The 15795-nt window shown below is 42.5% G+C and overlaps 1 protein-coding gene and 1 non-coding gene across 2 annotated transcripts in view; one reads left to right on the top strand and one right to left on the bottom strand.

Moving 5' to 3' along the window:
• Positions 1-15795, top strand: part of gpc5a (glypican 5a) — a 121250-nt gene that overhangs the window by 31163 nt on the left and 74292 nt on the right. The window lies entirely within an intron of this gene.
• On the bottom strand, positions 12971-13042 carry trnae-cuc (transfer RNA glutamic acid (anticodon CUC)). The gene has a single exon. It is a non-coding gene; the product is annotated as a tRNA-Glu (tRNA).

The raw sequence follows: 15795 nt of genomic DNA, 5'->3' as shown, positions 1-15795 counted from the left end.
AATTAGAAATAATTGTCTGAAAACATGTTTATATTTTTCAGAGTAAGGTCCTGAAATAAGTTTTTCTTACAAGAACCAGAACTGGGGGATCATAGTGGCAGTAGTATCAAAAAAATTGAATTCATACCCAGCCAGGTATTGGTATGAAGGTTTGGGGGGATTCTTGTGCCCTTACATTCGTCACGCTGTAAGGCCGATTAAAAAGTTGTGATTTATGTCACTGGACAGCAAGGGAGAAAAAAAAAAAAACAGTGAAACTTCCCTCAAACTGTAGAAGTGACGGTGAACATCTTTGGTTGGAGACATTGGCCCCCGTCTGGGCGGAAAGGTTAAAACATTCCCACATGCCTTCTCCATCTGTCATGGATACACACACACTGAAGGAATGTCAGGTTGCCATGAGCTGCCCCCTCCTTGTAAGCACACACACACACACACACACACACACACACACACACACACACACACACACTCCAGCGACCATGTTTCTTTGTCGGTGGAATAGCCTGAAAAAGACAAAATTGCAGTAGTGGAGAGATTACAGGGATCCTCATTCCTTTTCATTTGATGCATCTTTATCTCTTGATTCAGTTTGACACCTGATCTTCAGATGGATATGTGAGCGCGTGCAAGATACAAAATCTATTTTGGGATTGGATTTTAATATAAAGAAATCATCTTTTCCCATTTTCCCTGCCAATGGGGGACAACAACCAGGAGTTACAGCAATGTTAAAAAGCTACAGCCTCAACAAGTACGAAAGCGGGATGTTTTATTCATGACTACCTCCTGAGGTGTAGTCTGACTTTAATTTATCCCCACCAGCAGTCTGTCTCATGGCTGCCAACACGCACCAGGTGTTTTGTGGTGTGTTTATATTTTCAAAGAGCCTTTTTCTAATTGAGTACAACATTTTTTTTTAAGTTTTACGATAATAAGGCAGCTGACCTTGCATGCTGTTGAAATTTAACACGGAGGGACGAGTGCTGCGGGATGAAAGCTGCAGCGCGCGTCGAAGAGATGCTTGAAGACGGGCGGGCAGATATGAGTGTGGCCTCTCGTGTAGAAGGCCACCCTTCATGCTGGAGTGGCTGTCTGAGCGCTGCCCTTTGACCTCTCCTGTGTCTCTTTGCTGCCCGGTTAATCCTGAAGAGGTTAATCACATGGTAATAGGAGTCGTAGTGCGGGCCTCTCCTCCATGTGTGGCCAGCTGGCAGAGGAAAGGACTGATTCTGTTAACGTCCACGCTGCTATCTGTTCCACTCTGCTCTGCTCTTTTCCTCATGCCACCCCTTCGTCATTTGCCTCGTTCGTCATTTGTCTCATTTTCTCTTCCGTCCGCCCAGATAGACATGAAGCTCAGGTGATTTGCCTTGGCTTAACTGAAATGACAGCTTTTAAGCTCTGCTAATAGGAATCCACTGAAGAAGCATCAAGAGCTTAGGTTATCCCAGCCCGCTCGGGGAACACGCTTCTTCATTTGAGGGTTGTTTGAGTCTCACTGCAAAATCCACGCGGTGTTCCTGTCAGCGGACGGCATGTGTGGAATGATAAAACGTGGCTCCGCGCTTCAACGTTTTCAGCTTGTGACCCCTTAGAATGAAGCAATGGCCGTTTGTGGGCCGCTCATCACAGGTTGCACGTATCTCCATGTTGTTCGTCAAAGAATCAATTTTCTGTCAAAAAATGATTTCTATGAAGAACTTTTGGTAAAATTATGTCGTAATTTAGAAGAAAAAAAGCAAAGATTCAAGGAAAGTCAGATAAAAACATATTAATGTTGCAGAAATGTTTTTATCATTCCCGTTCGGGTAATCATCCCGCTGAGATCTACCTTGTGACCCCTTGCTGGTGTCCAGAGCCCAAGGTTGGAAACCACTGAAATAATTAACTCTAATGTTCTTTTTTGGTCCCAAACAAACAAACTTGATATTGTTTAATTAAATTCAAGCTTCATGAGTTTTTGCAAATTTCTAACAATTGTTAATAAATGTGATTTTGATCTGATCACATGCTTCAGGAGTCTGCTGCACAAAGATGTCTTATCTCTGCTTGAGGTATCAGATAACAATGACTAAACTTTGTATCTGTTACATTTTGCACAACACAAACCTCCCAAGTCCCAAATAAGTTCATCTGAATTTCTGTTATTGCAGTATTAACAGTCATTAACATTGTTAACCCTTTCTGGGGTCTAATCATCAACATAATAATTGATATGTTCCCCATATAAAACATGAAATGTTTCCTTATTTACTGATTTAACAATACTTTATTGTTATTTTTTATAATTTGTCACCTTCACTGAATGTGTAAGCCCAGTTTATGGCAAAGGCAAATGTTCACTTCATTTTTTTTCTATATATTAAGTTTTACTAAGATCAGAATAAAAGAAAAGATACTTAAAGGTTCAAAATTGGCTTTTTTGAATGATTATTTTGACACAGAGACCAGCGAGGGTCTGTGGGTTCCCAGACAATGAGCAGGTGGTGCCAGTTTAAACAATTTATGTCAAACTGCATGTACATATAGCAGAGAAATCGCCATTTACTGCCTCAAATCAACACAGGATCACAGCTGGTTGTTCAGTGCACATAGAAAGGCTCACCCTTGGTCCATTAATAAACCTGCTGGCAAAGCTACGGCGTCCCATTCAGTGAAATGAGTGTGGTCATTGCAGTAATAAATCCAAATGTTTGTCCTCCAGGCCTGTTTTTACTGCTGTTGTCACTCATTTTGCCCAGCAGGTGGAGCTCTGCACTCGGGGTTACACACACGCGCACACACACACACACACACACACACACACCCCAGAAACACGCCAGCTTGCTGATCCCTCCACTGCTCCCCTGCATCAGTTTTGATGATGTATGCCGTGGAGTGGCGGTTCTTATCCATGTCGTCCCTGACAGTGACAGACAGAGAAGTGATAAACAGGCACACAGCAGAACATCAAGTCTCACCGCCTCCTCCGGCATTCGTTTGCAGTGATGGACTGACCTAATTTTGAACGGAAAGGAATAACCTTTTAAACATGCACTGTCAAATATATTATGCATAGTTGTCCTCTTAGTCACTCTCATGCGAGAAAGTAAGAGAGTTGTTTCCCTTCATCCCAAAGAAAAAAACCAGCTTGAAATACATGTGGTATAGAATCCCCAGTAGCTCAAAGGCTACCACCAGTTCCTAAAGTTGAATACAAATATAGCTGAGGTTTTTCTTTTTTCCTGCCCGGGAACCAACTGACTAAATTAGTGTCTTGTCGTAGAACTCAGACTCCCAACACTGACCATAATTGTTTTGTTTTGACTCATTCTAAGTCTTAATCTTTTGGGTGAAAACACAAGAAAGTCACAAAATGTACACATCCAAAAATTAAACAAAAGAGAGAAGGAGAGAGATGGGTGGGCTGATTGGCCAGCTTTTATTGAGAGAGAGAGAGAGAGAGAGAGAGAGAGAGAGAGAGGGTGAGAGAGGAGGGAAAGATGAGAGGCAGAGGAAGAGGAGAGGGGACGTTCTTGAAGAGCTCCTCTCTGTTGCGACAGCTGGCTACTGCAGATAACCACAAAACCACTGGAGCACTTGAGGTCTGGGTGCTGCATGGCTAGAGTTCCACTCCAACATGACCTTATATCCTGCCTGGGTTTAGACACAGGGGCTCGGTCAGAGTACCACATCCTGACGATTATCCCAAGTGACAGAATCAAGAACTCTGTCTGGCTGACTAAATTGAGTTCATAAGTCCCTCTCGTATGCGCATATAGATGTGTGCGTGCGTGCACGTGCCTCAGTCTGCTTTAGCCCCCCTTCCCCCTTCTCAAATTATGCATGATTGCTCTGGCCAGATAAATTTTCAATCTAGCTCTCTGGAAAAGAGAGATTTCATTTATTTGCTCTCAGATATTATCCCTGATGTTGCTACAGTAACTGCCAGCGAGCTCACTGTGCAGACAGTAAATTCTGAGCTGGCTGGTTGCAGGTGGTGGACGTATGTGTGTGTCTATCTAGTCCTATTCATTTTTCAGTGAGTCCAGTCCCCTTTGCTTCTCGAGCGCCGATTCCTCCCCCACCCCTCCGCCGCCACAAGTTGGACGCCTGCCTCCAGCATCTGGAGCAGATTGTGACCCTGCAGTGTGCCAGGTAGCAGGACATTAACAGCCAAGGCCTTATTGTCCACTGATGAGCTGTCAGAGCACACACCCTCACCCCTGTGTGTGATATCAGCCTGCCTCCATCTACCGGCGAGCACGCACACCCGGTCCCCGCGGAGCACTCTTCCTCTTTACCTCAGATATAAATCAGAGGCCGCGAAAAACGGGGAACAAAGAGTCGGAAAAAATGTCAAGTTAATGCTCATAAAGAGGGAGCAGAGGTAGCACGTCTTTGGCGAGAAAACCCTCTGTGTGAGCAGGATCTATTGGTTTCGCTGTGAAAGACTTAAAGAATTGGAGGTGCTGACAAGAAAAAGTCCCGTCTCGTGATTGAATCACAAGGACACAGCAATATTGTTTTGATAAGGAAAGCTGTTTCTCACAGTTCTTTGCAGGAATAGTTCTGCACTACAGACCAGTAAACAATAGACGAGAGCAATTTCAGTAATGGACATCTACAATAAAGCTCCTGGTATTTCTTTTTTTGTTTGGTAATGTGTGTGGAGAGTTGGTAGTGCATTCCCCCGAAGTATTTTTCTCTGTCAGTGAGACAATCATAATGTTGGAGTGAATACAGAATAAAAACTCAGCGCCTAATGTTGAATTCAACACTTTGCTGCAGTAGCTCTAAGCATGTCTGCACATGAATGAGAGTTGTGTGCCATCTTATCAAGGACGCTTTATTTCATATCGACTTTATGGCTACATGTGGACCATATCCATGTTGAGTTCTGCTCCAGAACAGACTTAATTTCTCTCTCGCAGGAGTGCGGCTGGAAACAAAAGCTCTCATATCTTTGTATCATTGTCTTGGTTTATCTCGCGGCTGCAGGCTTTTGACAATGCGTGTGGTACCTTCTGTTCCTTTGATTTTCCACTCATTTGTTAACTAAACATGGTTCCCATTTACCGCCACAAAGTGAAAAATGTAGTAGTCATTAAGTATTCATTACCTGTGCAATTTGTTTCTTCTTCATGCACTTTTAGCCTGGAGAATATTCTGAAAGCGTAGGTAGCTCACATTTGGAATATTGACAGTTTTGGAGGGCAACCTTAGTGCTGTTCAGTGTTTTATAATTTATTACTTAACAAAAAAAAAAAAAAAAAGAAAGTTACAGCAAGTGAATCCTCCCTTTATCTTTAAAATATTCTTATCAAAAACTACATGTCAGTCGTTTGAGGTCTGTTTTGTCTTTATCGGGGACTTTGTACCCTCAGAAGACTCAGCACCTCTTTATAAGTGGAAGCCTACCTTTTAGCTCCTGACCTAAGCTGAAAGCTAGGTGTGAATATGCTCTCATTAATCTCACCTCCCGCAGTAAAAGGTCTGAGTCTGGAGGCTCCCCGAGAATTAATCTAAATAGCTCTTTCATTTCTCTGACGTAAACACAAATGTCTCCAACAGCGGTGTGGCACACTGTGGGACACCCTGAGACCAGACTTTGCTCCTCTTATCATTGTCCCTGTAATGTTGTCCTGCAGTTTCTATGGAAACCAAGCCGGCCTTATTAAAAAAAAAAAAAAAAGTTTCACCTTCTCTGAGTCTGCCCTTTACCTGACAGCCAAGATAAACGAGCAGGGTCCTGGGAGGAAGGCAACACAAACATGCATCTCTGCTCAGTGGCCCGTGCTCATTGGCTCTCTGCTGGAAGCCCTTATTTACCTTAATGCCGGGAGGTGGTGGGAATGGGGGAGGCTTGAGGAGTGTGAGTGTGAGAGTGAGTGTGTGTGTGAGGCAGAGGGAGGGATTTGTGATTACTCACAATACCTCCCATCAACAACCTTGAACCATGCTGCAATAAAAAGAAGAAAAGGAAGCAAACAACTCGTTCTGGCCCCCATAATGCACGCGGGCCAGATGATGTCATATGTCACCTTCAGCTAATGAAGGTGATGATGACATGCATGAGCGCCGCATACGTTCACCATCTGCTCGGTTCCACCGCGTTGGAGCTGCTGCCCACAATGCTGCAGAGAGGAGTCGAGGCACGTCTGTACCACAGCGCGAGCGTCCCTCGACGCGTGTGAAAGACCGCCGCCTGCATCCCGATGACTCGCCGCAAGTTTAATCATACCTTCACGCCACAAGCTGCTAAAGCACCCGAGACCACTCTCTCTATACCACCTGAGCAACCAGAGTCTGCAGATATGACAGTGGTCACCAGAAGACGAATCATAGTGTAACATTAGGGCGACATCACGTAGTTTACAGTTAGCAGCCACACCCATGCTAACGTTGCAATGCTAAATGGTTTCTTATCTGTTTCCCTTTGCTTTAACTAAAAGAGGCCAAATATCAGGATGAAAGACTCCATAAGATACACACACATTTTAGGATATCGGCGTTAATAAAGTAAAGAGAAACGAGACCATAACACTAAAACTGAGTCTAAAGATGTATATACTATAATTTCCAGTGTCTAAAACCTATCCGTGTTTTCTAGCATCATGTGCTTTGATTCATCTCCACTGGAGAATTGGGTTCTTGCAGGAAAAGTAGACTGAACATTTTACAATTTATGACGTGACATATTTAAAGAAATACGAGTCGGTTTCAAATAAGAAGAGCAGTGTTTCAAACAGAGCAGAGTGAAGCTGGATGTGAGACAAGGCTGCGACAGGCGAGTGTTTTCATTATCGATTAATGTGCTGATTGTGCTCTTGATTCATTAGAGTATAAACTGTAATCCCTTTACCCAATGCAGGAGCTCGGTGTGAAATATTCAAATTGCCAGCCTAAAAGTAAAATATATTTACTCTGTGAAACCCAAAGAGGCAGCAAATCCTCACATCTGGTTAGCAGAAGCAGAGAATCTTTTTCTGACTAATTGATTACGAATCAGCTTTAATGCGAATTTTAATTTCAGACTTTGTGTATCATAGATTTTAATAATCATCCCAAACCAAGGCATTATTTCTGTTTCATGTTCAGTGGGTCACCTCACTGATAAAACGTCTACTGATTCCAATGATTGATGAAACAGGTTTGCTGTTAAATACCTGCTTTAAAAATGTTGTCAGATTGTTTTGTCATGTCAGACTTTGTGTGTCTCTTTTCAGTTTTTCAGTTTGTCACGTACACCTTTTGTCACACATCAAAAAGAAATCAATTAAATGAGTCACAGCAAAATAGTCTGCAACAATTTTAATGATCAATTAATCATAAGTACGTTTTTTTTCTGTGGTTTTATTTTTTTTTAATTAAAAAGCAAAGAGACATTTGTAGTTTTCAGCTTTTGAAATGTGATTATCTTTTGTTTGTCTCAATCCTCTCTGATATTGAATGGAATATTTGGGTTTTGGACTAAACAACACAGTATTGTAATTGTTAGTTACAACCCCACATAATTTGTTGCTAGCAGAAGAAATGACTGAGCACCACTTGTTCTTGCTTGGCAGTGGTCATTTTCCTGTTTAAATTAGAGTCACAAATTACAGATTGATTGGTTTTCCTTTTTATTTTTCCTTTTTATCAGTACATATAATAAACAAGTACATTTATTTGCTATTTTCTTTTTATCAAACAGTCCAACGAAACAGAACTCCCAAGGGATGTTTTACAAACACCTGCAGGCGATGCGCGTTCTTTACTCTTGCAGTCATTTTGTTCGCCGCTGGTGTTAATACATGAGTGAGAGTCGTCTTTCGCATTGATTACGTTGGGAAGAGAAAGCCTCTTTGTTGTAGCTGCAGGTTATGAAAGTTTTGATTGACAGTCGCTTGACTCCGGCTGTTGAGTGGAGTGTAAAAAGGGGAGCGTTGGTGGCTGAAGATGATCTTTAGATAACATCAGATGACCTTTGAGAGCAGCTGAAACTATCAGTCTCCACGGGGATACTCTCCTCTTCTTGTCATGTCTTGACACTTTTTTCCTCTCTCTCTCTCTCCTCCTTTGCTATCTCCCTCTCTGTTTCTCTCTCTGTCTGGAGAGTGGAGTTTCTGTGAGTTGGCAGCCTGTATCTGATCCCGAAGTAATTTACTGGTAGCGATAAGGAAGTGGTGCCCACAGCCTTTCATTATAGTCCTTTCTGACAGGGCAATCTGAATCCCACAGAGACTAAATCGCAGGAAAATTTTGACTCCAGATAGAAGGGAAATGTTGTTAAACAAATTCAACAAACGGAGATTGAGTGGAGGAACAATTGCAGGTGACTGCTGCTTAAATTTTTAGTGACGTCCTTATTCCGTTGACTTCGGGAGTGGAAATAACAGCAGTGACAGTGATGGCAGCAGCGGAAAAGCAAAGAGTCGAGTGGTCTGCTTTCTCGTTTGTTAATGAGTCGGCTGAGACCTTGACTGCAGCAAGGGACGAGTGCTGATTTGCCTGTTTGTGAAGAATGTTGTTGCTGATTATAAAGCACATTTTGTGTTTAGGAGAAAAGACAATGAGACTTTGACTTGCCTTTGTCCATACGAGCTCACATCAGCTTATATGTGGGTAGTATATACAGTACGTGTGTGTGTGTATGTGTGTGTGTACAGTTTGGCCCAGCAGAGCTTTTTTTTTTTTTTTCTCCTCTCAGGCAGGCAGACAGGCCAGGCAGACCAGGGTCATTGCCTCAGGGGTATCTTAGAGAAATGCTTCTCTGCTGTGGGCGAGAAGAAATATGAAAGAGACCCTAAATCAAGACACAGAGCCCCATGAATCATGTCAGCAGCTGAGCTGAAGAAGAGGGATGAGACCATCTGTAGCAGCATATGAATGGCTAACTGACTCACAGTGCTGTTGACACAAGCTGAAGAAGTGTGAAGAGGTTGTGAAGATTAGCGCCGCTGCTCGCTGCATAGCCTGGAAACCTGCTTCAGTCAAAGACGAGCAAAACCAAATACGTTGCACGCTCCATTCGTCACTCTGACGTTTTACAGAATTGCACAGGCAACGTTTTTTTTTTTTTGTTATAAAATGAGATAAACTCTCATTACAACACATCTGTAACACCTAACTTCATGCTGTGGGAATTGCTTGGTAGCTTCTTCCTGAAGTTTCTCTTTTTTTCCCCTTTTAAAGGCTTTTTCAGTGTGTTGAGTGAACGCGTACAGATGCCAAGATGCTGCACAGAGCGATTTAGAAAGTCTTTGTGCCCACGGCTGTGAAACTTTTCAGCGGCGTGCGAAACGTGCTTGTTTGCTGCGGTGCGGGGTGCATTTTTGACACAATTTTTGAGGGTTTGTCTGGAGCTTAAAAGATTAGTCGATTAAACGCTTAGTCGATCAACAGGAAATTAATCTGCAACTGTTTTGCCAATGGATGAATCATGTTAGCTTTTCAAGCAAAAAATGTCAAACATTCGCTGATTTCAGCTTCTCAAGTGTGCGCATGTGGAGCTTTCCTTCATCACGTTCGTCATGGAGCTGTTGGTCGAAACAAAACAAGCCATCTGAATACGTCACCTTGAATTTTGGGAAATTTTAATGGTCGTTTTTTTACAGCGTGTTGTAGCCATGCGTCTTTCATGCTGTACGTTGTCTGCTGTGACCCCTCTGACTCCCCTGTGTGTCCTTTCTTTGTGTGGGGGTTAATAACATAACATTAACTAATGAATGCAAATAGGAGATTTATGTTTTGCAAGTTAAATGAAACAGTATGTTGTGTGAAACAGAGCTAATGAGGAGCTCAGAGGTGTAACCACCTGTTGTCTCGTAGAAAACAGGTTGTGTGAGTGTTATAGTGTAAACAGACATTTCAGAATCAGCTTTAATGGCCTAGTATATGTGTACATACAAGGAATCTGACCCCGGTTTGAACATTGCACTCACTGAACATGCATTTTATGCTTTGTGCAAGTTCAAAGTTCATGGATGTGAATAACTGTAGCACCGGGCAGTCAGTACACCTAAACAGCCTGCAAAACGCACTCACACATTATGTCGATGTGCTCGTGTTCCTGTATTTCCAGAAGCAGAGAACGTAATTAAAGGAATTACTTTAGACTTGCATGCCTGGGAGTCCCTTTGTGACCAAGTGTGTAACAATTACAACACTTAATCATAAGGTATCTTTGGACTCCATACTTTGACTCCTAGCAGCACAGGAGTGTCACATGGGTGGCTCTCTCCTATTAACTTAATCTGAAACAAGTAATGTTGTAAAAGTTCTGTTATAATTAAATTTACACTTCGGGTCAAGCTTGTAGAATTTGAATTAATTGTCACTCTGAAGCAAATGATTTTGCCCTCCAAAGTGAAATAACAGTCAAGGCATTGTTTTGACATTTAAATTACACTGACACTACACTGTCGTAAAAGAACCTTGTGGCAGCGGTAAATTAGTCTCTTTGAGAATGGACTGAATCTTAATCGCTGTTCCCAGCGGTGAGGGCATGTTGTTAAAGCACGGTAGCAGGACAGATGATAATCACAAAACTTCACGGCCGACCCGAGGGCTTGTTATTTTAAAAAATGACGAAATAAATTAACCCATCAAACCGCTGGCATGCAGTCCACGCCGAGGGCTTGAAGTGGTATTTGTGAACGTGTAGGTGGTTTCAAGCTCATAAAGCGGAAGCATTGTTAAGTGCTTCATGTAATGTAACTGAAAAGTTGTGGTGCAGGATAAAGCGCAATCTCTTTCCGATAGATTATTATGGTCTTCACTGAGTGTGCAGAGCGGGCCTGTTTGTATAAAGCTGACAGTGGGAAGATGAATTACTTTCCCCCCCTAAAGTCTATAATCAACAAGGAAGCATATCATAGTTTGTGCTAATAAGGATCAGCCCAATTTGTGCTCTTTAAATGAATAAACATGTAGCTTTAATCTTACTTTGTAAAATGGTGCGAAACAGCATGGGCTGTTTGTTGATGTTTTGTTGAATATGCTAATACTAAATTAGCTCCAAAAGCTCATGCATCAACTTTTTCTTCCTCTTTTTTTTTTTTGGTGACTGCACTCGTTTGTTTACTGTACGCACATCACTTCTCACCCCTCTTTAAATTAATAAATGTGTTGTTTAAAGAGGATGAATGTGCTGCGGCTGCAAGCACAGCATCCAGAAGGCTGCCTTTTGTTGAATATTTCCTTAAGTGCAAAAGCAAGTTAAACAAGGAGCCGCACCTGAGGGGAAAACATATCGACTGCATCAAACAGAGGGAGATTGAGAGAAAGGCGCAAATGTGGTGGACGTTGCGGCAACAATAGACGTCTGCGGGGCCGTCTGAGCGGTGAGGGGTGCGGTTTTGCAGTTGCATTGTTCTCATGTGATCGGCCGTGCAGAGACGAGTGTGGGGAGATACCGCGTGGAAACACAAACACAGATAAGCCCATCAGAGGATGAAAGGAGAGACTCAACAGTATGCGATCATTCACCTATAAAATTGACTTAGACGGAGCAGTTTGACTGTCTCTCAAGAAGGATTTGTGATATGACATGCAAGTAAAATGTGAAACAATGCTGTTCTAATTTATCTCTCTCACTCCAACATTCACTTTGTTTTCAGCCTGTTAACAGCCCTGTAATAAATCCTACCGTCCTGAAGGTTATAATGAGGGCTGTTGTGGTAAATAAAACCCACCTCAGCACCGCTATCACGGCTATGAGGGTCATGATGGATGTATGGATGTATGGACGTCTCAGCCTGTATGTCAGAAAAGCAATCTCTATTCAAACAGTCTTTATGGTCTTGATTTGAGATGCTTAGAGTGTAACAGAGCCGCAAAGCTGACTGATGTGTTTAGACTGAAAGCTGCTTCATGAAGCCAACAGTTTGACTCATAATCAGCAGTTTGTGAGTTTTAGTTCAGTTCGTCTTAACAGAAACTACAATTTTACGGCTGTGTTTACAGCCGCCACTGATGTAAACAACCTGTTAACGCCATGAGAAAACAACAGTTTGTTGTGTAGTGTTAGTCCTGGTATTACAAGATCTGTCAGCCATTTTATAGCAGGTTTCAGTGTAGTGTTTGCAATTCTGTCAGTGGGGCTGCCCTTTTGTTTACATTTGGATTACAGACTGTGCCTTAAGCAATATTTACCAGAACAGAAAATCATCTACATCCAACTTGGACAGTTTTTCCTGCCTCCTGCTTTGAATTTGTACACGTGTCAACATCACCAGACTCCTGGGCTGCTTCTGAATGTGTGTGTGTGTTTTTTTTTCCTTTTAACACTTTCTCAAAATCGTGGGATGCTTGTTTTACTTCCAGCGTCGCATGAGTGAGTGGTGATTCAATGGTCGCTCCATGCAGCTGTCTCAAAGTCGAAACAGAGAGCAAAATGAGCCATCTTAGGATTTGAAGTAAAAATTGTGACAGGGAGCCCAGACTCAGCACTAACAGGTGTAGAGTGATGTGAAGTGCTGCAGTATGTGCATTAATGCCCAGGGGGAACCTCATATATGCTATGTCAGATTTGGCAAGGTGGCTAAACAGTGTTTACGCAGGTTTACCTGCTTATAATGTCCAGTTTCTGTTGAAATTTAAATTCAACTAACCTGCTGCACCACATGGTTTGTTGCACAGAGCCTTCTGGGAAGTTCATGGACATTACTTGTAAAAGGGCAGGCGCTTTGAAAAATACTTGTCAAGTGGATGGATGAACCATCTGTCCATCACAGGCTAACTTCAACCAATCAGAGCAACAAACCACATGACGTAATCGAGTCTTCAGTGCCGTTTTTTCCCTCTTCTTTCAATGAAGAAATACTCTCCAGTCCTGATAGAACTGATGCTACAGCAGCATCTACGCGCTTCTGTTTAGGAGCCGCCATTGTTGTTATCGAGTGAACAGTCGCTTCTTAAACCACGCCTGCTGATTGGTCTGAAGCCTGGCAAGGTGGGTTCTCAGCTATTAATCCTCCACTGGGGAAATTTGGCAGAGGGAATGTTCCCTGACCGGGAATCGAACCCGGGCCGCGGCAGTGAGAGCGCCAAATCCTAACCACTAGACCACCAGGGAGCTGCAAATCTCCTGAATCCAGTTGCCTCACATGGTCAAAGATCAACTGCTGCAATTGTATCATGTTACACAGCCACAATAAGTGTCCTTATTATTTTGTCCACCCTATTCATACCAATGAGGGAGGATGTAATATACGAAACATCTCCTTTTGTATGTATCATGCATATTAATAACCAATATGAAATTCACAGAGGGCTGATATTGGAACAAAACAACATTTCCACCCACTCTTTGCAGAGGCTGCCTCTCTGCAGCTGCAATCATTTGCCCTCCATTGATGACTGTCATTCTTTTAAATTCGGTGAATGCGACTCACTCTCACTGGTGTTTTGTAGCTGTCACTCACCTCGGAGCTTTGGAGAGCCAGCGGGAGGTTTATGAGCTTCTTTACCATCAGCAGCAGTTTTTTCACTTTGGCCCATTCAGCCGCTGTTACGCTGAGTGAAAAGAAGAATGGGGCTGAGAACAAATATCCACAAACAGCTTCACTGGGGTGATTAGACTGTTGGTATTTTGGTCCCTTCTGCAAATGTGTTGTTTACTGCTGTGGATCTGTTTTCTCAGAGGTGTAGTGACAGCGTGGTGGATCACAGTGTCTGTGGCAGGAGAAACAGCAGATGCGGCTACTTATTCCTGCCAGCTGTGGTGAAATAATCAGAGATGCGAGGACGAAAAAGCCTCCTCACATGGTATATCCTGGAGCTTTAAACTGGGCCTTGGTGGCGTCTCTGTGGGACCTTGAATTAGTGCAGTGCATCACATCCTGCATGTGGAGCAATGCTTCATTTCAGTATAACCCTCATCTCAGGTCTCAGGACAGGTCTGGTTTTTCTCAGCTCTATTATAATACAAATCCATAGCGAGCATACACCGATGTAAGAGACAGGGGTAGACCTCATTCTGTGCATCAGTGCATTCAAAAGTTCAGCTGACGCTAATACGAGGCGTCAGTTGCCTGAATTAGACAAATCATGTGGATATCCTCCAACGCTGTATTTTCTTCTAGTATGAAATTACATCCTGGAAAGTGTTTCCTTGCTGAGCCGTGGCAGAGGGAGACTTCCCGTTAGTTGGATGTTTTCTTTTATTTCAAGTACGCAAGGTCTGCAGTAAACCTACACATGTCTATCAGGATACATACCCATGTGACCTGGGTAACTTAAGTTCTAACTAATGGCTCCTTTGCACATCTGTGCCCTCATCAACACGTACTGTAGGTGTGAAGACTTTCAAGGCTTTAAACCTGCATTTTTTTTTTCAAGCTGAGAACACATATCAGCACCTTTTAGGTTGATATAATAAACTCGTTTGCCAGCAGTTGCTTATTTATTTAGACATCCTGCAGTTACGGAGCAACATTATCACTCATTTGAAGTCAAGTTTGTGGCCACCTGATGAATGTGAGCTCAATATTCACTTTCCTTTAACTCTGGATTTCTAGAACTTTTTCACTAAAAACAGCTGCCTGCACCTGACAATCCAACTTTTAGAGCGATGCAAATGAACCAAAACAGTAAAATTATAATTTGGACACCAAAACAATGAGCTGAGGCTCAAAAAGCTCTAGAAAGTGGAGGCAAGCTGCAGATTCTGGTGATGATTCTCTGTAGGTTCATCACTACTAGTGACCCCTTTCATGTTGTCACATTGTTTTCATGTTGTCATTGATTGATATTCTAAAATAAAATCTAAATATATGAATTCTAGCTGCTTTAAGGGAGTTAAAGCCTCATTTTAGATTTGTCTGAACTTTGCTTGGAGCGAGCACTTATGGGTGTTGTGCCATATTTCGTACAGTGCAGTTATGATGGCGTGGCATCTCCTCATGGCCCGAGAGCAGGAATGATGATAGCGACCAGTAACTCTCTCAACATACATAAGGCACGAGAGAAAGATAAATTTGAAAACATCTGAAGCTAATCCTTTAAGGAGTTCCTGCTTGTCTTATCGCTCCCAAGGTTTCTTCCTTTCATATTTTTCCCCATTATCTTTACACTTTTTTAGTTTGTGCATGCTAGAGGGCGGCTGCCCTAATCATTACTTTGTTAAAGGGCCTTATGTGACTGTGATTTAACATTTGAGCTGGATTTATGCTTGACGCCTATGGCAAAGGTTTTAATTTATAGTCGAGTGATGGATTTCTCTTCTTTCTATCACGGCAAGAGCACGAAATGGAAGTTGCTGTGTATATGTTAATGTATCAAAAGTACCTTTATTTACTTGTAATGGAGTATTTTTACATTGTGGTGGTAGTTTAATTCAATGAAATACTTCTTCCACCACTGCCCTTAATACACAGCTACAAATATCTTTTTATTAAAAATAAAAAACTGTTGAAAATGACAACAATAAGCCACGATTTTCAGATATGCAGCACTCTGCCGACACGAGATTAAAAGGGTACGGATCTGCGGGCTGTTACCTCCGTGTATCTTAAATGGCTGTGGAAATTGTGGGCTTCCTGCTGCTCATACCTTTGAAAGTAAAGGACTGATAATTTACAGACAGTGAGGGTTGCAGCACTGCTGAGCATAGCATGGACAAATTACATGATAATATCCTGCTTAAGTATCAGAGCACAAGAGTGGCGCAGGAATCTATTTGTGTTCCTTCGGCTCCTCTGCTGGGCTGCATAGATGCCTTGTTATGAAACGGCATGAGAGGAAGTCCAATCATTGCTTAAGTGTTTACTTTAAACCTGACATCCTCGCTGCCTCCACTATTTGATAGCCTGGGAATAAGGGTGTTGC

This window comes from Chaetodon auriga, chromosome 1 (genome assembly GCF_051107435.1).
Source record: "Chaetodon auriga isolate fChaAug3 chromosome 1, fChaAug3.hap1, whole genome shotgun sequence".
NCBI lineage: Eukaryota > Metazoa > Chordata > Actinopteri > Chaetodontiformes > Chaetodontidae > Chaetodon > Chaetodon auriga.
This window is presented reverse-complemented; position numbering and strand designations above follow the sequence as displayed.